General features: G+C 38.1%; 2 pseudogenes; one reads left to right on the top strand and one right to left on the bottom strand.

Annotated features, from left to right (window-relative positions):
- The first annotated feature begins 218 nt into the window (after positions 1-218).
- On the top strand, positions 219-8411 carry LOC109084854 (annotated as a pseudogene).
- Positions 8412-9323: 912 nt separating this feature from the next.
- Positions 9324-21190, bottom strand: LOC109084837 (annotated as a pseudogene).
- Positions 21191-27477: the final 6287 nt, after the last annotated feature.

The following is a 27477-nucleotide window of genomic DNA, read 5'->3' as shown; positions in this document are numbered from 1 at the left end:
ACTGGAGTTGTAACTACAAGAGCCACATGAAACCACATGCTAGTAGCATCTGTACTCAGCCTATTTTTCTGGCCTCATCTACTACAACTGTTAGATAATGACTGTCGAATCAATATAACCTTTCAAAATGATTACTATTTTTTTTTTTTTTTTTAATGAACAAAAATTGATTAGAATCATCCACACACAGATATGCCTCTTTTTTTCCTCACTTCATCTCATTGTAAAAACTGTGTTAGATCACTAGACCTCTGCCTCCCATATGAATCCTTTTTATTGTCTGTGGGCACCACCCTCCCTCGCTCCCTCCCTCCCCTCTGTTTTGGTGGTGTGTCATGCAGTGTAGCAGTTGTGTAGTGGCTGACTGCGTTTCTCTCTTGTGGGACCCTTTATGTGTCACTGTTGTGTGTGCTGCAGTGACAATGGGAGCTAATGTGTGACAGTGCATGTAGGGGTGGGGAAGAGAGAGGGAGGGAGAGAGAGAGAGAGTGTGGGTAGCTAGAAAGAGATAGAGAGTGCACACGAGGCAAGAGGCGCTCCCTCTAATCCCGGCTGCGACGCCAAACAGCATTGCACCGGCTGCTACAATAGTCTTAATGGAGGCTCAGGCAGACTCTGGTGCTGCAGGTAAGAGCAAACATTTCTTCAGCCGGCACGCTGCAACACATTTAAATGCGTACTCCCATTAAATTCAATAGCCCGCTGTAAGAGCTGCCACCATGTCTTTTTTTCTTGAATGCACAGACAAAGCAGGCAGTCAGAGGAAGCCGGTAGTGCTCAGTGGCTGGCAGCTTGCATTTGTGCACATGGGAAAAAAGCACAGCAACTTGAATAAATTTAGGGTGGTGGCTTATGAATTGTAGCAGAATTGTCTAACGATTACTAGAACTGCTATGTGAATAAACAACAAAGGTCATGAGCGAGAGGGATTTTTGATGCAACCCCTTTTTTGAGAATTTGACATTGAATTGCATCTTTGCAGCGGTTTGCTTTGGGACAATGGGAGTTGGGTACCACTGGGTGCTGCTAAAAATATAGTTCATCTCGGCACGTATGGTTTAGATTGAGAGCCTTTTGGAATATGCAAATATATCCCAATCCATGCACCAATATTTGCATGACTGGCATGCACAAAAAGAGAACAAGCCTGCAGAATCTGCTGTGTGTGGGCTAATGAGAGTGTGAGGCAGGGAGGGATGACCCACAGACTGCGGAGAACGGCCACAGCTGGAAAAGTCTGTATCATCACATCATGGATTCTTGAGATGTGCTGTCCTACGGAAGTGAAAAACAAGTTTACTAACATGCGACGGAAATGAAAAATAAGTTTATGTACCGAGAAATTGGATTAATCTGGATGAATCTGTTAACTGTGTTCTCAGGTATTCGCCTAAGGTTGAATGCCATCTCCTGCATCTCCCGTCTTTTCACAAAATGTGTATTAAATGTTAATGTAATTTTTAATGATTAAAATAAAAGTGTGTGAAATCATTAACTGACTGAACTGTATGTAAATTCTATAATTTCCTATCTTGCTTTTGTGTTTTTGTGAGTCCACAGTCAACGCAGCCCTGACTGCAACTACAAGAAAAGGGCCTCGCCAAACCACACAGAGCGCAGACTGTATTCCAGAAATACATATTTTTACCTACATCTATAGAAAATGAAATAAATATGATCAAATAAAATAATAATATAAAATAATTTAATATTATATAACATTTATTAATAACTTTATGACTTAAAAATACTTTAAAATAATCTTGTTTTTTAAAATAAATAATGCAAGTAAAATTTCTGGACATGTTTGCTGCACATCTCAAAATTAGTTGTATATGCATTCCAAAAAATATACAGGTCGATCCAGTTGTCCACTTGTTTTCTTTGTCCCGTGTGTGTAATTTAACTGTCTTCAATGATATAAAACGCTTGTCTGCTTTGACTGCTGCCGCAAGAAATCAATAGAGGGCTGAACGCTCGTTAAACACTCAGGGAAACATAAGCATCTTCTGTTTCACTTCTCTGGCAACCGCTGGCAAACCCTTTTAGACATAGAGCTAAACTGTGATTGAGAACACCAGAGCGACCGCAATGCTCAAGGTATCACAAAATAGAACATGTGCTAACAACCACCCGTAACACCTTAATGACTCCGTAGCAACAGGTTAACAAACACTGAGAACACCCTAGCAATCGCATAGCAATGCACTGACAACAACTCAGAACACCCTAGCAAACACTTAGCAATGTGTCATCCAGGACACCCTAGCAACAGCCTACTGTAGCAATGCACTAACAACCTCTTAGAACACCTTAGCAACTACGTATCAATTTTCTGACTTTCACCCCAAACACCATATAGTAATGCATTAATAACCACACAGAACAGCCTAGCAACAGCGTAACCACATGACAATGTGCTAACAACCATACAGAACATCCTAGGAACCACGTGGCAATGTGCTAACAAACACATAAAACATCCTAGCAAGTGCCCACTGTGCCAGTGCACAAAACACCACTTAGAACACCGTAGCAACTACGTACATAGCAGTTTTTCTGACTACCACCCAGAATAGCAACCACATAGAAACCACATAATGTGACAACTATCTATATTAAACATCTTACAACACTATAACAACCAAATAGCCGTGTGCTAACAACCTCTTAGAACATCTTATCAGCTACATAAATGATCTGAATACCACCTAGAACCCCCTAGCAACCATATATCAACAAGTACTTAGAACACCTTAGTAACTGTATAGCAATGATCTGGCTACCACGCAGAACACAGTGTTATTGTGACAGCAAGTTCTGAATGGACGAGCACTACTCACATTTTGTTCAGAAAAAAAAATAGACATTATGTATTTCAGTTGCTGTCATATATTTAACAGAAGATAGTCAATATACATCAAGGTTATACAATAATAATGCTCTATAAAATGCCTCCTTTTGTGTGTTTAGAGCCACTTAGAGACCGAGAGTTCCAGAGCTTCTGAAGTCCTCCAGCTCCTGCCAGTCTCACCAGTGAGGCATCCCACAATGCCTCAGGAGAGCACGTTGGTACACCCCAGCACATCATGGCAGCCAGGTGCTGATCACCGAGAAGCGACGTGAGTGAAACAGTACATGCAGGCCATATTTCATCCCAGTCAAAACAACTCAAAATAAAGAAATGACATTCTGTGCAACAGAAGGATTTTTTAAATTTTTTTTTTATTTTGTTTTGCATTTGTACTACAATTAAGAAATTGTCCTTAACATTAACAGTGACCTTTATTAAGGATTTTAATTTTTCTTTTGATTTTGAGGAGAAACATACGACTAGTAATATATTGTTATTAGATTCAGTTACTTATGGAAGCTCATTTCCGCCACTGAATAAAAATGAAAAAATTACAGTTGCAATACTGCCATTTATTCTCAGAATTGCATGGCAAAAACTTGCAATTCAGATTTTTCTCTCACAATTTTGAGATATGGTATTTGCTATATTTATATGTTAATTTCATATGATGAGAGTTGTCTGCTGCATTACTCTGAAATTATAAATGTTATACAGTACTTAATAGTACACGGCTTATTAGTGCACAACATGTCTGAGCATTTCTGAACAATGAAGTCAGTTAAAGAGTATCACTGAACTACTCTTAAACCAGTCATCTGGTCACAGTAATGCAGGTACATTCTGATATCTTCTGCCTGCTCTCAGAGCGCTCTCAGCAGTGTGTCCTCTCTGGAGGTACACTTTGACCTCCTGGACCTGACGGAGCTCACAGACATGTCTGACCAGGAGCTGGGGGAGGTGTCTGCTGATTCAGATGAGGAGAATCAAACAGAATCCCCAGCAAGTGAGTCAGCTCTCAGATATTTTTCCAGTTTTTACCATATCAGGAGGCTTAAAATAAAATCAATCCATTCCTCAAACATATTCTTCAGAATCTGTTTTAAAAAATTAAAGTGAGAGAAACCGAGTGCTGCAGGAATGATGACTTATTTTTGTAGGCCAAACCTGGATGTTAGCATCCCCCTGGTTCCCTCGACAAGAAATCAATAGGATTTTCCTACTGGCTTTTTGATAATTGCAGAAAATAAGCTCTGTGTCTAACAAATAAGCCTAAATACATTAAAAAGCTAAAGTTAGGCTATAAGCAAACTATGGCACGGCTGCATGACCTAAAAGCCATGCGTCATTTCCGACAACTTACAGTCTTTATTTAATATCTTCAAGACAAGGCTGTAAAAGTGCACTAGAGAGTAGATTAGTTTTCCTATTCGGTGTGATGATGTTAATGTCCTTGACAACCTCTGGAGCCCCATTAGCAACTTGTTAAAAACCAAGAGAAGTAAAAGCTTTTAAAAATCACGAGTGAGGTATTACTTTTATATTTTAATAAAATAATAAAATGTGAAAATATCTTGAGCTTGTGTTAACAGTAGACCTTATTCCAGGCATGAAGCCAAAAACCCATTTAAACCGGATGTGCAGAAATGTTAACTAATCTCTCATTCCTGCAGCACTCTATTGTCTATGACTGAATGTTCATTGTGAAGCAAGACAAATAAAATGGATGGATAGCATTTCGATTAGAGTATGTTGGATACTTGGCTGCTAGCAATGTTAAGTGATTCCATTGAAATCTACAGTGAGCACATTACTATTTGATTAAGCTCTGAGCTTAGTGCACAAATGTGTACCTATTAAATATTTAAACTATGAGGCAATGTCAGTGGCATTCTGAACAATCCAGATTAGCATTACCTCGAACCTGCTGCTTAAATGTTATGCTCCCTGCTCTCGAAGTTATGTGAATAACATTTGTCTAGACCCCAAATTTGTCAGTGCTTAAAATGAAGACAGAGACGCATTTTTACTTCAGCTTGTTAGTAGGCATTCCTACTTAACTGTTGTACCCTTATACATTATTAGTCACCTCAGTGTATCACTATGCACAAAACTAAACTTTAACTAAACTCTTACAATGTCCCCAGATTGCTAAGTCTCATTGAAAAATTAATAAAATATGGATGTTTTTTTTTTTTTTTTTACTGCAAATCTCTGTCAGTGTGAACATCCCTAAAGGCAGCATGTTGAGGAGTCAAACAGACATGACTCATATGATCTCTGTTCCAAAATCTAATGAGCTGCTTTGCTGTCTACTGGCCACATCGGTAGCAACTCTAAAGCAGGATCCTAACTGTCATGGAACCTCATAAGAGACAGGTTTAAATAGCTCTTCATGGGCAGCAGCTCAGTGACTAATCACTCACACCCAGAGGCAGAGCTAGGGGTGTACAGGTGTGGCCATGGCCACCATAGACCGCAGCGTGACCATCCCTTTGGCCACTCTGCTCAAACCCCCCCACCTGGTTCCCAGGGATCAACATCCTGCAGAGTTCAGCTCCAACTTGCCACAAACACACCTGGCTGTAGGTTTCTAGTGATCCTGAAAATTATGTGAATAGGTGGTTCAGGTTTGTGTAATGGGGTTGGAAATAAACTCTGCAGGATGGTGGCCATCCAGGAGAAGGCTGGGCACCCCTGCCTAAAACCACCCTTTCATGATGCTGCCTACTAATGTAGGGGAAACCAACCCTGCTCCTGGTGGACTACCCTCCTGCAGACTTAATTTCCAATCCTGCTCCAATGCCCCTGTCTGTAATTTAAGGAATCCCTGAACATCTTGATTAGCTGGTTTAGGTTTGTTTGATCAGGGTTAGAGCTAAATTCTGCATGAAGCTACCCTCCAGTAGCAGTGTTGGCTACCCCTATAACAGGGATCTCCAACCCTGATCATGGAGAGCCACCGTCCTGCAGACTTCAGTTCCAACATACCTGCCTGTAATTATCACGTTACCCTGAACACCTTGATTAGCTGGTTCAGGTGTGTCTGATTGGGGTTGGAGCTGATATCTGCAGGACGGTAGCTCCCCAGGAACAGGGTTGGAGACCCCTGTCCTATACTAATGCTATTCATATGGAGATAAAAGACACTTTTGCATGAGTTGCATTAAAAATGCTTATATGATTGTGAAAAGTAGTTTAGAATTGAGCCCAAAAAAGGTGAGTTAGAAGGCAACTTCAAAATTTTGCAGCTTACCTGTTGGAACAGCATTCATGAAATGGACCTATGGTACCACAACTAGGGAAGTCGTGGCCTAATGGTTAGAGAGTCGGACTCGAAACCCAAACCTTCAATACGACGACTGCCCTTGAGCAAGGCACCGAATCCCCAACTGCCCCTCCGGGCGCCGCAGCAAAAATGGCTCGAGAATGTGTTCACTGCTGTGTGTGAGCACTAATTTCTGAGTATGGATTACCATACTTGGCCACATGTCATGTCACTTACCTTAAAATGCCATCGTGGCAGGCAACTTACTAGGTTTTGGAACAGAGCTATTGCCTCCAAATGTTTAATAATGGTTAGCCTTTGGTCATGAAGTGTGTTTTTCATTAGTTGGGTTTTGTAAGTTTACCCCGCAGATCGCCAGCATCCACCATTACCTAGATTTCCACACAGCGGTTACGTTTCGCTCGCCATCCTGGACCCGCGGTGGAAGAGGGGAACAGCAGTCAAGAGATCGAAAGCACCACAGTGACTCCGAAAACACAGAGCCAGTGCTGAAGATAGAGCGCTCCCAATCCCAGCAGCCTTGAGCCAGGGGAAGCTACAGGGGCTTAGGAAGAAAACAAAGCCCTTGTGCTGAAAGTGGAGCTTCCTTCTCAAGCAAGAAGAAGAGGAACTGTTGGAATCAAAGGACATGGTCATTCCACCTAAAAATAATGCAATCCCTTTGTCTGTTATGGACAAGAAGAGAGCTCCAATAAGCTGGGGTAAGTGTAGACTCTTCCTCAAGATGCAACAGACTTCATACAACTAGGATTTTGGGACTCCTTTTTGGGACCGAGTTACTTTCAATCTTCTCCATGTGACTACTGCATATGGAGAACTTGCAGCATGATGTAGCATTATGGACAACACTGGCTCAAGCAATGTGAATCTAAGGAGCAACTGAGGAATCCCACAATGATTTGAACCTTCAAGGAACTGTTTAAGGAACAGTGCAATGCGTCAAAGCAGCAACCGTGATAAGATATTTCCAGAGAATCTACAGCATAGTTCAAGACATGTCAATGCAGACGGAAAGAGAGAAGTTACAAGAATTCCCAAAAAAATGTGTCCTTTGAGGAGATTCTGCATGAAAATAGGGAGACCCAGAAACTAAGTCAAATATCTTGTAAAAAAAATCATGCCTAAGGCCTGAAACATACCCTATGCAAGTTCATGAATGCAGACACTATGATTGATTTCACACATCTTTGTGTTTCAGAATTTGTCAGAAATGCGTTGATATCGCAGCATATTGCACTACTCTTCTCATCATTGTCAACAAGAGGGTGTTTCTGCTAGTGTTAGCATAAGCCAGTGAAGTCCAATCCTGATATGAAAGGTCACCTTCCTGTGGACTTTATCTTCAAGCTGACCTAACACATTGGATAGGACTGGATAACCCTGCATAAGCACCCCTCTATGGTCAGTTTTAACACTTTAGGCAGTGTTTCCCAACCCTGTTCCTTGAGGCACACCGACAGTACACATTTTCAAACTCTTCCTAAATACAACACACCAGATTAAACTCATCAGCTCATTAGTAGACACTGCAAGACCTGAAGGGATAGGTCAGATAAAGGATACATTAAAAAAGTGATGGCGTTGGTACAGCTGGTGTGCCATCCACACTTGGTGTGTTAGGAAATACTGCGGTCAAGGTGCAACATCAGTTTAAAGAGTATACTGCTGAACGTGTTATTTTACATTTGACCAATGTTGATGGTAATTATCACCCCCCCTTGAGTACTGAGGTTTGTTACAGCCACAGTAACACAAGAATGCACATTAAATAATGTACAGCAGGACCACACAAGCATTCTGACTTGAGTAGAATATGTTTCTGGCCAAACTTACTGAGTACAGCATTTGAAGTTGCACTTGAAAGGACGAAAGGGATAATAATATTTTAGCAATATGTTTTTAACCACTCTGTATCATTAAATGTCATTCACAATTTCACATCAAGATAACATTCAAATCAAAGTCCTCAGTTGTGATCACCGGTGCACAGCAGGAAAATATGCCTGATCCACAAAAGAGAGAAAAAAAAAAAAACTATTGGGTGGGAAGTCCTAATGCAAACCCCCTAAGAGTAAAATTCTGTTGTACAAATTTCTGAACTCCTATCAAAAAGTTGTATTGTATATGTCACCAGGGTTATTACAGGGTTCAGTGATGTCAAGCATGATCACATCGGAGAAGAACTTTACAAACTACCAGAATCATTAACAAGTCTGCCAAATCAAGGAGGACAAGAAACTAACAGGAATAAATGTGAAATGTCTAAGATCAGATTGTTTTTCTTATTTTTGATTTGATTTCCATTTAACTGTATTTATTACTATAGAAACCATGTCTTGTGACACAACACCCTCTCAATTGGCTCTAAATGGAGACAACATGGTACAATTTAATTAAATAGATTATATGGGCAGCACTGGTCATGCAGACACCAAGGCATGATACAGAAGGCAGCACGTGATGCGCAGCTTAAGAGGCTCGTCTTTCAGACTAAAGAACAGTCCAACAAAAGGTGCTTTTGTCTGAGGAGAAGCCTTTTGTAAAGAATATCCACAAACATAAACTGGGCTTTTATACTCTTTCATAATTTGTTAACAACCTAAAAATAATAGCACGATTTTGTAGCTCAGTGTATTACCATTAAATTTGTAGATAGCATTGATTCTGCACGCTACTTGGCTAAATCTCACCCATCTAAAATGGGAGCGTCCCTGATGAACAGAATGCTTGGAAGAGGAAGTATGATAAATCATCTAGCTATGCCCTACTTCTGCTGATGTCAGTGTAGACTGTATGGTGCATAGAGATACAATATAACAACATTTTAAGTGCTAGAAAAGGTTTTTGCCCTTTCTACAGAGTAGAAACTGTAAATATAACCACGGTGAAGTGGTGAATTCATAAAATACTAACAGTTTCAAGCTGCAAAAATGATCCAATTAATTCCAAGGGTCAGATAAAAGGTGGAAATTGGTCATGAAAGAATAAATTATGACAGACTGTTTTATGTGCAAGAAAACTTGACTTACATTCTAAGTAGACCATGAGAAATATAATGTATGAAACAAAACCTTTAATTTAAATAATCACAATTTCACTTTCAAAAACATTTTTGTCTTAAACAAATGAAAGTTGGTACAAATTTACATTTCTTGCACTTCTATTAAGAAGAAGAGAGAATAAAGGTATAGAATTTAGTTTATTATATAATGGCAGAAACAGAAGGATAAAAATAACAAATAAGATAATTTTAAGTTGTTGACCTGGCATAAAGAGTTCATGGTGTTGGGTGTTTAAGTTTATGCCAACAAAATGCACAGATTAAGGCATTTCAAATTCAGTAAAAATCCCCTGCTTTGAGTTAACAAGGGAACTGAAATGCAGATACTAACAAAACTCACAATCTTCCTCTTTTAAGCAAAGAAGACTCTGTTTTCCCACTGAGTTTCCACAGTAAGGCAAGTGTGAGAGGCAGGTGGAAATGTTTTGTTTCAAGCAGCCTGTTTTTCCTGTGAAGCTGGAGAGGTTCTTCCTGGGTTTTCCTCTCTCTCTTTGTTCCAGTCCTTCAACCCTTCTGGAAGACTTGTATCTTCCTCAAAGCTTCCAGTGCCCTCCACAAACTCCTCATATGTGGACCTCTCCTCAAATGGCCTGGGCCCCAGCAACTCTATCATATCAGCTTTGTCTAGAACTTCTTTTTCCAGCAAACGCTTACCGACCTATTAAAAAAAGCAAATGCATATTTTGCATCAACCACCTGACAGAGATGGTTACTTTAATGCAGTTTTTCATGCTTGAAATATTTAACCCTGGGTCAGTCCTAAATCCTGCAACAACAGAAATCCTGGGTTATTTTGCATTATGTTTTACATTTTCAAATTTTCAAAAAAAGCAGTGCTAGCCCCCACTTCTAAATTACAACCATGAAATGTTCCTTTATCCAGGGTTTAAAGCAGGGTTAAGCACAGTGTGTAAAGCTCTTTTGAAAGCTTAACTTCACTCAAATTGGAGCTATAAATCTCACAGTATGAACTAAAACTTTGAGTCAAACTGAGAATAGAATTTAAAATGTAATTTATTTTGTTTTTAAAGCACTACACGGGTTAGCACTAACGGTACGTATCTAATTGACGTTCTACGTTGTCACAACCCATCTAAGCCACTTAGATCCAGCAACCTTGGATTGCTTTCTGTTTGTAGATCTAGGTTAAAACATTGTGGAGACCGAGCTTTTTTTAACTTGTGAAGAGTGTGGTTTCTAATTTGCCTTAATTAAAGAAAATAAGCAAGTAGATTAGAAAAATAGTGGGACCTAGGGACTGAACCCCCTGAGGCACTCCACAGGTCACTAGTTTCTGACATCTCTGGCATTATTTTTGAGGGCTGTTGTAATGGCAACTAGATTTTAACACTATTTAAAGCTAGAAATCCAAGCACACACCATGAGGCACCACTGTTTTCCAGGATTAAATAACGTCAGGCTGATGGTTGTTCTCACCATCTCCACCTGCTCTCGTTTCTCAGTGATGAGTTCCAGTGTTCTCTGAAAGGCCCGGTCGATCAGATCTCTGACCTCCTCATCAATGAGTTCTGCCGTAGCCTCACTGTAGGGCTTCTCCAGAACCATCTCACCCTGCCGGGGCAGGTCAAATGACACCTGCCCCACTTTCTCGCTCATGCCAAAAACTGCAACAATCTACAACAGAAAAGAAGGGAAGTAAAAACTGTCAAATAAAGGTGATATGTGCCAAAGATTTGGCTTGTAATCAGAAAGTTATTGGTTGAAAATCTCAAGAAGCTATCAATGGGCTATTAAAACTGTGTTGAATTATCATTGCACTAACTGACAGAACAGTCAAAGAATCAATCCATTAGATTGTTAGCAGATTAACAAAATAATTATTAGTTTCAGTTCTACTCCAAATGGATTGTACATTTGGAGAAAAGTTTCTGCTAAATGAAAATAAAAGAACATAATGTTGCCATGTTGCTGCAGCAAATGCTGTACACACTGAACCACTGAATTTATGATACAAAGCAAAGCACAATATCTTTACCTGAGCATATGCTGACTGTGTGACCTTCTTAAGGTCGTCATGAGCCCCAGTCGTGATCCTATCAAAAAACACCCGCTCTGCCACGCGCCCACCAAGCATCATACACATCCTGTCGAACAGCTGCTCCCTTTGTGTATAATACTGCTCTTTTGGAAGGTACTGTGCATAGCCCAGACCTTTCCCTCTTGGAATTATAGAAACCTGGGAACATAAAATTAGGGAATGTGAGAACGAATCCAATACATTTCAATAAAAACACTTTAAAGATGAATGGCGCAATTTAAATTGAACTATATAGCTACAATGCTACTCCTGGTGCTGTAACATGAAGTTTATAGTTTATACATAGTCAGTTTTGCCCCTTGTTCATTGTTAACTTTAAGCAATGAACTTTTTTTTTTAATTTGAAGCTAAAATATATGTTATTTGTTTCATATGGTGACTGAAGTCATTGGGATTTAAAATATATTTTGGGAAATTACATCACCTTGAGCAATGGGTCAGCATGTTGGAGAAACCAGCCCACTACAGCATGCCCTGCTTCATGATAGGCTACAGTCTTTTTCTCATTGGGTTGTAAAACCTGAGTCTTCTTCTCCAGACCTGTAACATAGAGCAAAAAAGATATGACATTACTAAGAAATGCATTTATTAGGGGCCAAGCACCAAAGGTGCTAAGGCACCAATTGTATCCGTTAGTGTGATTTTCTTCTTCTTCCGCTGCAAGTCTATGGCAGCCCATAGAAGCGCTTGCGGGAAAGTTGTGAAATTTGGCACACTGCTAGAGGACAGTGAGAAAAGTTACCATAGCAAATTAAGAGTCTCTAACTCAAACTCTCTAGCACCACCACTTGTATAAACTTTCAAAAATGTTATGCTAATAACTTTTGAACCGTAAACAAATAATTTTTAATTGTTTTTCCTCTGATTCCTTGCCGAGTCGAAAGGAAATCGTAAGGTTTTTTTTTTTTTCGCTATTTTCAATTGTTTGTAAAAACTACTTTTTTGAACTCATCCTAGACCATTGAACCAACTGTCACGAAAATTTAACCAGATCATCTTCAGACAACACTGGCAAAAAGTTATGGAATTCAAGTTGAATAGCATGTGAACGAATTCTACGAAAAGCATGCAAAAGTGGACGTGAGGTTATATTTCCGCAACGGTTTGGCCTATTGAGACCAAACTTGGTGTGTGTTATAACAAGCATCACACTGAGACTACCTGCAGTGTTTCGGCACTGTGCCCCCTAGTGGTAAGGAGATTTGTAAAATGCATATTTTTACTCATAACTTCTGAATGCTTTGGCCAAACATCCTAAAATGCTCTCTTTAGATTCGGTGCATCATGCCGAATCGAATGAAACCCAGGTCAGCCATTTTATGTGTCGGCCATTTTGAACTATGTTCTAAAATGCTGTATTATACGAACGCATTAGCGTATCTTACAAAATAATTACAAAAATTATTATTATTATTTGGCTCCATACCCTCATGGTACTCAAAAAGTTTGGGGGCAGTGCCACCTTGTGGTCAAAAGTTATAATGGGGAAGTCAATGGCCTAGTGGTTAGAGAGTTTGACTCCTAACTCTAAGGTTGTGTGTTGAGTCTCGGGCCGGCAATACCACGACTGAGGTGCCCTTGAGCAAGGCACAGAACCCCCAACTGCTCCCCGGGCACCGCAGCATAAATGGCTGCCCACTGCTCCGGGTGTGTGTTCACGGTGTGTGTGTGTTCACTGCTGTGTGTGTGCACTATGGATGGGTTAAACGCAGAGCAGGAATTCTGAGTATGGGTCACCATACTTGGCTGTATGTCACGTCACTTTCACTTCACTTTAATGAAATTTTGAGAAATGCTAATAACTTTTGTTTACATTAACCTATTGTAATCGGACTGATGTTGATAGATTCCTTGTATTGTGACGAGAACACCGATACCAATTTTACCAATATTGGCTGAACTTCCTGTCCACCATTTTGATTCATGTTGAAAATCCTACTTTTACAAACTCCTAGATCTTTGGTCTGATTTTCACCAAATTTGGCTCGGATCATCTTCAGACCAAGCTGGCAAAAAGTTATGGATTTTGTGTCGATACACGAAATTGGTTTTCGTTTAGCGCATGAACGAATTTGCTAGAAAGATGCCAAACTGCATCTGGGGGCTGTATCTCTGAAAAAGATCTGACATATTGACACCAAACTTTGTATGTGCCATTTAGAGGCTGACATTTTTTCGGGAATCCCACGGGTCACGGATTCCCGTGGGATTCCTGCAGGATGGGAGTCATCTTTGCTATTAATCACGGGATTTGGACGGTACAGGATAAATGGTTTAACGGGGAGCAGACGGGAGCGGGAATCAACCAATAGCAAAGACGACAAAAAAAGAAAAAAGTAAATGCACCATTTTGTAGTTTCCTTTTAATACGCCTACAATGTAACGCAATTAAAAAATAACTACACGACCCAGCCGTCCCAGAAGCCATCAGTGCTTTTTGTCACGGCTTCCCGCCGGAATTCAAAGAGCAGTGATGGAGGGAGCTAACAGCCGCGGAGAAGTCGATGTGGCAAGAAATAATTTACAGCGAAAAGTTAGAAGTAATGACATAAAATGTAGATGCACTTTTGTTCCTACACAGCAACATATAACTAAGATGGACTCATTATGCAAGAGCATAATTGATGAAAATCGTTAACATGTAATTAAAAAAAAACTATAAATGTAAACTATAAATGTATTGTTTACTCAACAATAAATGAGTAAAATGCAGCTTTATGTGCTGTTTGGGTTTATTAAACCTATTGTAGACATGGTGTGAACTATGTACTGTTTTTCTTTTATTTGCTGTCTTCCCATTTTCTGGAGAAAATCTACGAAACAGGGGCTCAGCAGCTGGTCTAAAACAGGATGGAGAGCAGATTAAATCAAATTCTATGTATTAACTAAACACTAATTGAAGAAAAAATATATGGGAGCGCGTACAGGAGCAGGAGTCAGTTTAAACAGGAGCGGGATGGGAGTGGGAGTCAATTTACCAGGAGCGGGATGGGATGGGATTATTTTTTAAACTTTGGTCTGGGAGTGGGACGGGACAAGATTTCTTTCTATGGGAGTGGGACGGGACAGGAGTGAAAGTCCACTCCCGTGTCATCCTCTAGTGCCATTATCACCTCACACTGACCACGGCACATCAATTGGTAACAGCGCCACCTATTGGCCAAGAGTAACAAACCATTCATTAGCCTTTAATTATAAAATTTCTAAAAATGCTAATAACGTTTGATTGCATTAGGCTATTGTAATGAAACTGGTCTCAAAATATTCCTTGGGTTGTGCCGACAACATGCATACCAATTTTCGCTTATGAAATCTGAACTCCCTGTCCGTCATTTTGATTTATGTTAAAAACCTACTTTTTCTAACTCCTCCTCAACTGTTGGTCCGATTTTCACCACGAGTAGGTCAGATCATCTTCAGACTGTGCTGACAAAAAGTTATGCATTTCATGTTGATTGACAAAACTGTTTTCGTACAGCACCGTTACACATTTTAGGCATGGTGCCAAAATGAGTCTGAGGCTATATATCTTTGCGAAGCTTTGACATAATGACAACAAACTTTGTGTCTGCCATTGTCACCTCACATAGAACACACCAAGATGATTTGATTACAGCGCCACCTGTAGGTCAAAAGTGATAAGCCATTTAATCATATTACTAGAGGTTGAATTTATGATTTTTCAGCTATTTCAATTACAATCATCCTAAAATTGCTTTTATTACTCATTGTTGCATTGGGTCTGATGCTCCATGCCATGCTTAACTACTAATTTTGCTTAAGAGTGCTTGGCCCCGTAATTGCTGCTTGCAGCTATATTTTTAAATTTAGGATAGTTAAAGCTGCATAAGCCAAACTCAAGCTTCAGCACCACTAAAAAGGAAATGAATAAAAAAAAAAAAAAAACTATATATATATTATATATATATATATATATATATATATATATATATATATATATAATATATATATATATATATATATATATATATCCCTACTTTGCATTATCTAATGGAAAGAAGCATGAAGATAAGAAAAAGAATTGGGCCCAGGACTGAATCCTGAGGTACACCACAGGTCACTGCTGACGTCACTAATATGACTTACAGATCTGAACATTTAAATCATACTTAGTAGGATGTTTGTAGGATATACTGCGATTCTAAGCTCTTCCGTTTACCTCCGATGACTCTGTCGATGGCCTGCTCAAAGTGCTTAACATTGATGAATTCATTCAGATGTCTAGCAGCAATGAGAGCTGCTTCATTACAGACATTTGCAATATCAGCACCTGGAGGAGAGAAAAATTAGGGTATTTATATTTCAATAACACAGCAATATTATGGCTACACTTATGAATATTTCAATATCAAATCAACTACATCATTCTATGCTCAAACATGAATTTCAAATACATAATTATCATACAACATATCATTTTTCTGCTATGGCTTGCACATTTATTCTGTTCAATAGGAAAATGAGTGTCTAACTAAGTCAGTGCTCACTCACCAGTGAACCCAGGCGTAGCAGCTGCCATCTTCCTCGCAATGCCATCACGGTCCAGACTCGGGTCCATTTTGAGTGGCCGCAGATGCACTTTGAATATGGATGCTCGACCCTTAATATCAGGAGGTCCTGAAGGATTGACACAGTACAAACCTTAGATATTGGAACATATTTGTTCTAAGCCCCACTACACATGAATATTGTTTTAAAAACAGTAAATAACACTCGCTGCAATTCATTTACATAATAAATTTACAGTTAACTTAAAAAATAAAAAAAAAAAAAAAAAGTTACTTACATGGAGTTAACTTAAAAAAATAAACAGACTTAACCTTTAGATAGCAGCATCTTGATTCTGAAATCCTAAAGACTTTTTTTTTTTTTTTTTTTTTAACAAATAAAGAAATAGTTAAAAATGCTCTGGAAAGCATATTCTGTTAATAAAGACCAGGTGAAATTAAATATTTATTAGATATTCAAAGACCTGTTTACATGATTTAACTGTGTATTTGCTGAAGGCTGATGGTATATGATAAAGTATTATACTTTTCTACTAATACTAATAATAACAGGAATTCAGAAACTATAATAACATTTCTTATACTTCTTCCATTTTATATAATGTATTAGACAGAATTGTTAAAGACAGTAAATTATTAAAGGGGGAGAATGGAGCTGCATTCAGGTGCTGATATCTCAGTGCTGTCAAAATAAAAGACACACTTCTGATACTTTCTGGCTAAACAGAAAAAATGTACCAAGCATCGAATGATGTAATATATCACTTGATCACTAAATATTGTATATATTCTGTGGCACTGAACTGAAGGGGAAAGCTCTTACCCAAGTAAATCTGTCTGTCAAACCTCCCCGGTCGCATCAGTGCAGGGTCAAGGACATCCGGCCTGTTCGTACCAGCCAGAACTACAACATTTGTACTTGTATTGAAACCTGTATAAACAAAAATAGTTATAATGTTGATTTGACAAAGGATTTTTCAGATTAAACACAAGTCAAGATCTCAACAGCATGCATACGAATGAAACTACCAGAGTTTTCCATGACTTCCATGACTTTCCAATGACCTCTTTATCAAACCTCGGACCGCTTACCGTCCATTTCCACCAACAGCTGATTGAGTGTGTTTTCCTGTTCACTCTGCCCACCGAATCGCCGAACCCGATTCCCTCCGCCCCGTTTCCTCCCCACAGCATCAATCTCATCAATGAAGAGGATGCACGGGGCGTTCTTCCTCGCCATAGCAAACATGTCTCTCACCTGATGACAAAATGATTTAATTGTAATAGAATTTACAATAACTCTGAAATCAACAGTTCACTGCTTCAGACTTACTCTGGCTGGACCAACTCCAACAAACATCTCCAGAAACTCTGAGCCGTTGACTGAAATGAAGGGAACGTTTGCCTCTCCGGCAGTGGCTTTAGCGAGCAGCGTTTTACCGGTTCCCGGAGGACCGGACAGCATAGCACCCTGAAGAAACACAGAACGTCAATTAATAACAATGCCCCGCCTATAATCTCCAGTGGTTTTCCTTCTGGAAGGTCGTACCTTAGGGATCTTAGCACCCAAATCCAGGTATTGTTGTGGGTTCTTTAGGAAATTGACAAACTCCATGATCTCCACCTTGGCTTCTTCGCATCCAGCCACATCCTTAAACTTGATGTCTATATTGTCCTTCATCATCTTGGCGGTTGATTCGCTCATGCTGAAGGGCCCGCCCCTTCCTCCGCCCATCCCTCCTCCCATTGGACCACGTCGCAGAGTGAAAAGCAAGAAGCCAATTAAAAGCAGGGTGGGAATGAAACTCATCAGAAAAGACCTGGAGAAAGAGCAAGGTATAGTAGCAGAAACATATGTTTATTAGTTAAGTTTAATATTATTTAGTAGTGGTTTTACGGCTCTAGACACATCATTGCGTCCATCACTTTGGAACGATCAAGACTCTGCTCATTACTTACAGCAATAAACCAATGAATTCCACAGGTGACTGTTGTTTGTGTTTTTATCTGTTTTAACTCAATATTGCAAGTTATTGATATTGAGTAACTTATTAATGTCATGTTAGCTAGCACTAACTAACAAATAAGATGTTCTGCTATTTTATTTTACCTGAATGGAACTGATGAAAATGTATTTTAATTATTTTATTCATTTTTTATTTAAAAAAAGATCACATTGTTATTTATCAAGACACAAAATTTAAATAATTATATATTTATTAAAAACACATTATTTGAATGCTTCTACTGTCGTTTATTGAAAACATGTTTTGAATAAATTGCTATTTGTTAAAAACATACTTCAAATAAATATATAGACAAACTAAATTCCTTTTTATTATACATTTTATATTCAACAAACATATTGTTTATAACACAAAAAACAAAAAAAATTACCAAAAAAACTTTGCAAAAAAAAAAAAAAAAAAAAATAAAAAAAACACGAGAACAATTTCAAAATATTACAAACAAAATATTACATTTTTTACATTAATAAACATATCATTTTGTACACGATTCAAATGTTTGGAGTGATTAAGATTACTTAGAAATTAATATTTTTATTTAATTTTTAATTAACATTAAAGAGTTTAATAATATTACAAAGTTCTGTTTTTTTTTTTTTTTTTTTTACTTTCTATTCAACAGAGATACCTGAAAAAAAATTGCATCACTAAAATATTCAGCAGCACAACTGTTTTGAACATTGATAATAATCAGAAATGTTTCTTCAGCAGAAAATCCTCATATTAGAGTGATTTCTGAAGATCATGTGACACTGAAGACTGCAATAATGATGCTGAAAATTCAGCTTTGATCACAGGAATAAATTATATTTTAAAATATATTACAATAGAAAACTGTTATTGTACTAATATATCACAATATGACAGTTTTTATTGTATTTTTAATCAAATAAATGCAGCCTTGGTCAGCAGAAGAGCCTTAATTTTTTATTTTTTTTTAAACTTACCCCAAAACTTCTGAACAGTAGTTTTATGTATGCACGTAAAATTAAAACATTCCTTTGATGGAGTCACGCCAGACTCACCCATCACTCTCGGAGGTGTAGACCACTGCTGCTCTATGGGACGGCTCCAGACCCAGCTCATAGTGAGCAGCTTCCAGATTCCTCTCAAACGTGTCCACGCTGCCGATGTTAAACCACACGTAGCTCACTCCTTCAGAGCTGTCAGCCCCGGGGACCAGGACGACCTTGACAAACTGTTTGTTCACCACCTCCAAACGGTCAACCTGTGTGGAAAATGACACAACAGCACTTCACTGAGCGGCTGTGATCCTTGAAGACCTTTGAAATGTGTTCATTATCGAGAAAAAGACACACAACACTGCCAACATTCTCCACACACCGACAGGCTAGAAGCTATGTTCAGCATTCACACGTCATAATCCTTCCTGTAAATCACAGACGTGTTCTCACCAGTCCTCTGCCCAGGTACCGATGGACGAAATCCTTCCAGTAATCTCAATCTCGGCCCGGATCTCGGAGGTAGAGGTACAGCAGGACGGACACACCTGCCATTGTGATCAAAATATAGCGGAAATCCTTATCGTCCCACGGTACGTCCCCCTGAGGGACATATTAAACACACATGCTTACTGCAATAATGCTAAAATACTAGTAAATAAATAAAATAGTAGTAAAAATAGCAGTAAAAAAATTATATATACATGCAATTTTTATTTTTAATAAACACAAGAAACACCTTTTTAATAAATAAAGACCATTTCTATAGATTTTGGGGTAGAACATGAATGTTGTTTCAGTGTTTACCTGTAACAATCGACTCTTCCAGTCTTTCCTCCCTCCTTTCCTTCCTCCTCCTCCACTTGCTTTACCATCTAAAATATTTATGACAGTCTATGAATTATGATTCAAGTGAAAACTGATACCGTCACGCGTCTGGTGATGCCTTACCTTTGGGTGCGTCGGTGGAAAAACAAAAGAGCGGGAACGTGTAACGATTCCCTGCGGATGATCCTGGTTTAAGGTGGTTCAGGGCTAAAAACTGAGAGAGAAGGAAAGGAGCTCTCTGTCAGATATGAAACAGCTCAAGCTCACTCATCATGACACGGCTATTATGTGTTACATCACGACAAAGGCGTGTTACATCACGACAAAGACGTGTTACAACAATCGACAAAGACGTGTTACATCGCGACAAAGGCGTGTACATCGCGACAAAGACGTGTTACATCACGACAAAGAAGTGTTACAACACGACAAAGATGTTACATCACGACAAAGACGTGTTACATCACGACACAGCTATGTGTTACATCACGACAAAGACGTGTTACATCACGACACAGCTATGTGTTACATCACGACAAAGGCGTGTTACATCACGACAAAGGCGTGTTACATCGCGACAAAGACGTGTTACATCGCGACAAAGGCGTGTTACATCACGACAAAGACGTGTTACATCACGACAAAGATGTTACCATCACGACAAAGACGTGTTACATCATGACAAAGACGTGTTATACATCACGACAAAGACGTGTTTACAATCACGACAAAGATGTTACAATCACATCACGACAACAGACTTGTTACATCACGACAAAGACGTGTTACATCACGACAAAGACGTGTTACATCACGACAAAGAAGTGTTACATTCACGACAAAGAGTGTTACAACACGCAAAGAGTGTGTTACAACACGACAAAGACGTGTTTTACATCACGACAAAGACGTGTTACATCACGACAAAGGCGTGTTACCACATCACGACAAAGGCGTGTTACATCACGACAAAGGCGTGTTACATCACGACAAAGACGTGTTACATCATGACAAAGACGTGTTACATCACAACAGACACATGTCAGCAGTGTATATAAGACTGATGCATAACACAAGCTATTACATAACTCAACTATATATATATATATATATATAATATTTATATATATATATATATATATATATATATATATAGGTAGATAGATACATATACACACACAAATGCACTCATACATAAGACAAAGCAGGCCAATATACTTTTTAAGGTGAAAACATTATATATAATAAATCAGTGTGCGTCAGATGGAATATAAACATGTCTCTCTCTCTCTCAGTCTCTCTCTCTCTCTCACTCACTCAGTCTCTCTCTCTCTCTCACCCGTGGACGAGCAGCGGTGAGTCTCCCAGCTGCTGCTGCTGCAGTGTTGAAGCGCAGTAAAGCTCTGGATCCGGAGCGCACGGAAGCCGCCGCCGCCGCGGAGAGCAGCCCAGCCATGAGCACCTCACTTCGGCCTGAATCCCTCACGACAGTCGCTCTGAACAGATCTCCGTGTGTTGAGTAACTGCTGCGCTGAATGACATTTCCACCAACAGGACCCCGCAAGCCGCCTGCGTGACGCCTGATAAGATTTCCAATAAGTTGCTTTCGTTTTAAAAATTATTTTTTTATGTAAAAAATAAGTAATTTTATTTATTAAGTATGTTTTTAATGTTACAATTATTTTTAGTGATATATAGATATATATAGCCATCAATAAAAAAAAATGGTAATTTAGCTTTGAACAGGCAGTAAAAGGAGACTTTGGGTCCTTGTATGCATGCAGTGCAGTGCATTGCGTGAGGGCGTGACTTTTTCCAAGCGCAAAACCCCGCCCCGCAACCCGATTCTGACGATTTCATTGGTTGTGTAAAGTAACTCGTCTCATTCCTCCAGGGGGCGCTGAGGTTATCGCGAGACCGCTTCTTCCATTCAGTCCCCCATTACAGCAGGTACTCGCACATTCAGAGGTGTGGCAGCAGATGATGATTATTATAGTAGATCTCTATAAAATGATGAATATAATCAGTGCATGGGGCAGTAACTAGCCAGTGTAACTAATTACTGTTCCCAGAAATTATAAGTAAAAGTAAACGATATTACTTTTGAAAGGAGTAATTAGTAATGAGTAACATATTGCAGATAACAAGAAGACACAAAAGACAGACATTCTGTACATTTTAAAACAAGATGCTAATCTCATTTCCTCCAAACTGCTTTTAAAACCCTGGAATAAAGCAATATAAATATATAAATGTGTGTGTGCTTTATCTTAATGTTTGACACAGCACCATTTCGAAATGTTTGGTATTATTATATTCTCTGTGTATTTCTTCATGTGTAGGGCAGGTCTGTGATGCAGTGTGTGTCTGGACGGTGGAAGGTTTGTTGATGTGAACCTTATATCTTGATATGTGATGTTTTTCTTCTTCACACATTACAGTAAATTTCAGCTCAGGCTATGCTACAGTTTAAATTTTAAAATTGGCTACAAAAACCAACTTGTTGTTGATGCAATCAGGACAAATCAGTAATGATGAGGAATATTGTACGTTTGTCTTATTTAATATCGTATTCTCTCCGCTCCACTCCTCTGCAGCCCATGAGTGAGCAGCACCTGCTGAATCCTTCACAACGAGGGGAAAACAGTCACTTCTTGTAAATGAATGTTATTAAAAGTTTACTTTTCAGCTTTTAAAGTTTGGTATTGCAGTACTGTGAGTATCTTTGAGACTTGAATGATTTGTGATGTTCCTCGTTTGTGAGTTGCTTTGGGTCTCGTGTAAACTTCATACAGCTAAAATACAAAATTCTACTCCTTTGTTACAAGTATGGTAGACTCATCACTTCTACCACAAAACACTGCTGTGTAAGTAACCGTCCTGATTTATCTCAATTCCTCAACACATCCAATAGCTCAGAAAAACATGATGATGTAACAGAAACTATGGACGCTCACTAGCATTTTTAGATATGGTTGCTCCTTTTACGCTTAAAGCGGTCATATGACGTTGCTAAAAACAAAAAGAACATTATTTTGTGTATTTGGTGTAATGAAATTTGGTTTAAGTTTAAAAAAAACCACATTATTTTCCACATACTGTACATTATTGTTTCTCCTCTCTGCCCCGCCTTCTGGAACGCGTCGATTTTACAAAAGCTCAGCACTCTGAAAAGCGAGGTGTGCTCTGATTGGCCAGCTGTCCAGTGAGTTGTGATTGGCTGAATTTCTCAAGCGTGTGACGGAAATGTTACACCCCTCACCATACTGTGATGGCATCTCAACATCGTGAAGTCTATCAGCCATCGGCTATTAGTTCAGAAGCCTGTGCAGTGATTTAGTTTCCTGACATCCATTGTTTGGAATTTAGAAATAATATTTCAAAAAAACCTTTAAAATTGCCAAAGAAGTAAGATAACACCAGTAACAAAAAAATGGTACATGTGGTCTTTAAATAAATGCACAAAAAAGATTAAAGAAAAATCAAACTGTCATTTATGTGAAAAAGTCATAAAGGTAATATAATAATGTGGTCTAAGTTTAAATGATAAAAAAGAAATACATTTTAAGACATCTTGCCATACTCATATATATTTTTGCATTGAAGGTATTTAATAAACAATTTTATATATGTGATATATTAATTATAAAACACTAGCCTACTATAAGTAATATTACATTATTCTATTCATTATATATTATTTGAGTTATTATTTTTTATTTATTGTCGTATATAATAGTTATCTCTATATATTAATTATAAAACACTATTATAAGAAGGTAATTTTTATTTTATTCTAATATATTTATATTTTAATTGTCGTCTCACACATCATGGATCTGCATTTTCTATAATGTATTTTATTTATAATAAAAATATACATGTGATATGGATTATTATTTAATTAGCATCAAACAAACAAAATAATTCAAATTCTCAGTGATTATTACATTCAAATTTTTTAAAAATGATTGCATAACCATCAATAAGGTGGCGATAGGCAGAATGTATGTAAATGAGCATTGAACAAAAGAAGAAATATATATTCATGAATGTGAAATTTAGCCACTATAATAAAAACAAACAAATTAATAAATAAATTAAAAATACATGTGGACTTGTTTATCTTTGGACTTAAAAAATACCTAAAAGAATCTTTTACTGTAGAATAAAATTTACATCAACATTCCAAACAATAAAGTCAAGCGCATTTTGCCAAAAGAGCTGCAGCTTTGATCAATGTCTATTATTATTAGTAATATTTACTTAATGTTTAGCAGGGTATATTCTATGAAGGAGTTTAAAGATACTTTTTGAGCTTGCTTGTTGTTAAGAGATAGCCCCTGGGCAGCAGCTCAACATCACAAACTGACTCCAGTATGCAAATGCATTTGGTTAAATGCAGAGCAATATGAATTGCATTTTTATTATATGTGACCAAAAAGCATTTTAATAAACATTCATAACAATTTGCATTTAAGATTAAAATACACAGTATACCTTAATTAATATAAATAATATTAATAACCAATATTGATCAACTTTTAATATTGGTAAACGGATATCCTGTAAAATATAATACAATGATATATATTGATGATTTAGATATGCACAAATAATGTTTTATTTATTTCAAAATAATTTTATCTGGCCTTTAGATTTGTTGTCATTTAAATTTATTATTATTTTTGTTTTTAGGCAACCTAGGGTGTGCTATCCCACCCACCATGACACCCGCTAGTGCTATCTCCAAGTGTTTCGTGTGGGGGGAACTGACAGCCTCAACCATGTGGCTGAGGTGTGCAATGCACAGAGTAGCCCTCTAGGTCTACTGGCCGCCATCCTGCACATAGTGCTGTGGAAGAGCTTCCTTGCTTCTCTGGCCTGTAAGAGTGGCCTCTATTTTTTTTAAAAGAAGGTGTGCAATGCTCAGCGTTGCGCTCTTGGACCATTTCTAGCCATCCCACACAGAGTGCTAACAGACTGTATTAAGGGCACACGACTGGTCTGTCCCTTAGCCCTTAGTTCTGCACCAGAGCTAAGGCCAATTTGCCAGATTTTTTTTTCTTTTAAATAATTGCATCTGGGATGGCCTCTCCCTAATCGTACAAATCTTACCTCTTGGCGACTCTTTTGTCATTTGTCGTGCTCTTTTTTTTTTTCGGAATATTGTAACTTACTTGCAGAAGTCTTGACTTAATGTTGTCAAGACTTTCTTCATATGATGATTTGTGCATACAGTATATAAATGTTAATGTGATTTACAATTGTAAGTATTCACAAAATTTTTACCTGTTGGTGACTCTTTCGTCATCTGTCGAGGTCTCTTCTTTTTTGAAGATAATCACCTACCTACAATACTCTTGAACTGATATAGGAGAGACATTATTTCACATGTCGATATACAGTAGTGGATCAAAGAAGTTCATCAAAGTTGGTCCTAAGACAAGAACGGTTTTGTTTTTTTGTATTGTTTCATCTTTGATGAAAGGTTTTGATCCACTTCAAATGTTGACTACTGTATCTATATATATTAATATGTTTAAATAAATGTGTGTGTGTGTGTGGTGTGTCTGTGCCTGGCCATAGCCAGCTAGAGGTACTACCGGTCCAGATTGATCTCAATTTTCTCTTTCAAAAATAAAATGTAAAGTTCTCAGACTGACTAATTAGCCCTTTAAAACTACTCCTATGAGTGTCCATGCATGTGTAATTTAGTTTAGGACAGTTTGCCTAGATTGTTTAGTGTCCGTGGTGTGAAAATCAAAAAGGCCCACAGATAGAGCAGCCAGATATTGCTGAAAGGATTCCACATTTTGTGAGACAAATGCAATGACCGTCATGACACTATCTCTAAGAAACTGTGTCATCACTATCAAAAACAGTAGCATAATAACACTTACACAATACATACACACTATATATAGCAAATAGCATCTAAGTAGTTTGTAACATATCTGTAAGTTGTAAAACATGTTAAATAAAACATTGTACACAAAACTATCTACATGTCTGTCTCTTGTAAAGGAGTATGTAGTGTATGTGATTGTAGCACACAGTTCTTAACACTTTGATGCACCACAAGCCCCCGTCGCCCACTGGCTGCTGACTATAACCATAAGCTGGATGCGAGCAAACAGAACCCATTATAATCACTGAAGCTGTCTAAAACTGGACCACCAGTATAAGAAGGCGTTCAGCCTGAGCAGGACAAATGGAAGAGTAAATGAACTTTAGCTTTGACGCGTCCAAGTTTAAACAGCTCCTTTATAGCGTCTGATTGATTTCTGAAGGATAATCTAAGACTGGAGTAATGATGCTGAAAATTCAGCTTTGCATCACAGCAATAAATTGCATATTAATATAAATTACAATAGTTATTTTAAATTGTAATGTCATTTCACAATATTCGTGTTTTTTACTGTATTTTTGATCACAGCAATGCAGCCTCGGTGCGCAGAAAGAGATTCATTAAAACATTTAAAACTTTAGATTTCTTATGTGTTATATAGCATTTTAAAACATGTATTTTTACTTGAAATTAGTAATCAATCAAATCAAATCTTTGTTAAAGTCTGGGGCAAGAGTTCGCATCAGGTCTACTCCCAGTTTAATTTACAGACTCAAAAGGTCTTGTACTTATGAGGAAAATCAGCACTTTCTAAGAGAACAGCAGTGTATTTTGTGTTTCAGAACTACATATACCGAAGACAGCAGAGCAGCGTTACAGCGACTTGTATTTATAGGGACACTCCCTGCCAGTCTTCATGGCTCTTTGGGTCAGAACATAGGGTTTACCTTAATGCTGATCACATGACCAGCCGTGCCTATGATTCTAGTTACTACTAAAAAACAAATCAATTCATAGCTTGAACATTTTATTGTACTTCAATATGAAGGAAACGCATTGCAACTTTAATCTGACAAACCATGAAACTTTTTTTTGGTATCAACTTCATTGCTTCATAAAGAAAACACACAAAATTATATTTGTTACACAATGTGTAGTAATTTATGAAATCCAAATATATATATCATATGAAAGGAACCCAAACAAAACCATTTTTGCACTATTTCCATTGGAATCTATCAGCGCTTCACAACAAGGCTGACATTCACAAAACATTAACAAAACTAGTTTAACTTAAAGGAACACTCCACTATTTTTGAAAATAGGCTTATTTTCCAACTCCCTTAGAGTTAAGGCCCCTTCACACCAAGGACGATGACGATAAAGATAACGATAAAGATATAGTTCTAAAAATCATCTCTCAGTATTAAAGAACAGCAGAGTCCACATCACAACTATAAACCATAAAGGACAAGAACGACATAGTTGGAATCACTTTCAAAACTATTTTTTTTTCCAGCTAATGAATGATAAAAAAAAATTGACAGCCAATCAGAATCCATCCTGTTGTAACGCGCTCGAGAATTTAAACGCGGCAGATGAGCGTGCGCTTAGAATAAAACAGAAGATATCGTAATATCGTTATCTTTATAGTTATGGTTCTTGATGTGAACGGGCCTTTTAAACGGTTGAGTTTTACCATTTTTGAATCCATTCAGCTGATCTCTGGGTCTGGAGGTAGCACTTTTAGCTTTAGCTTAGCATAGATCATTTGAATCTAATTAGACCGTTAGTGGTCATCCCTATCCAAAATGACCAAAGAGTTTCGATATTTTTCCTATTTAAAACGTGACTCTTCTGTAGTTACATCGTGCACTTGGACCGACAGAAAATGAAAAGTTGCGCTTTTCTAGGCCGATATGGCTAAGGACTATACTCTCAATCCTGCGTAATAATCAAGGAGCTTTGCTGCCGTACACGGGCAGCAGCAGGCGGCAATGATATTAGTCCCCAAAAA

This window comes from Cyprinus carpio, chromosome A25, assembly GCF_018340385.1.
Source record: "Cyprinus carpio isolate SPL01 chromosome A25, ASM1834038v1, whole genome shotgun sequence".
In the NCBI taxonomy this organism is placed as follows: Eukaryota; Metazoa; Chordata; class Actinopteri; order Cypriniformes; family Cyprinidae; genus Cyprinus; species Cyprinus carpio.
Note: the sequence above shows the minus strand (reverse complement) of the source record. Positions and strands in the feature narration are given on the sequence as shown.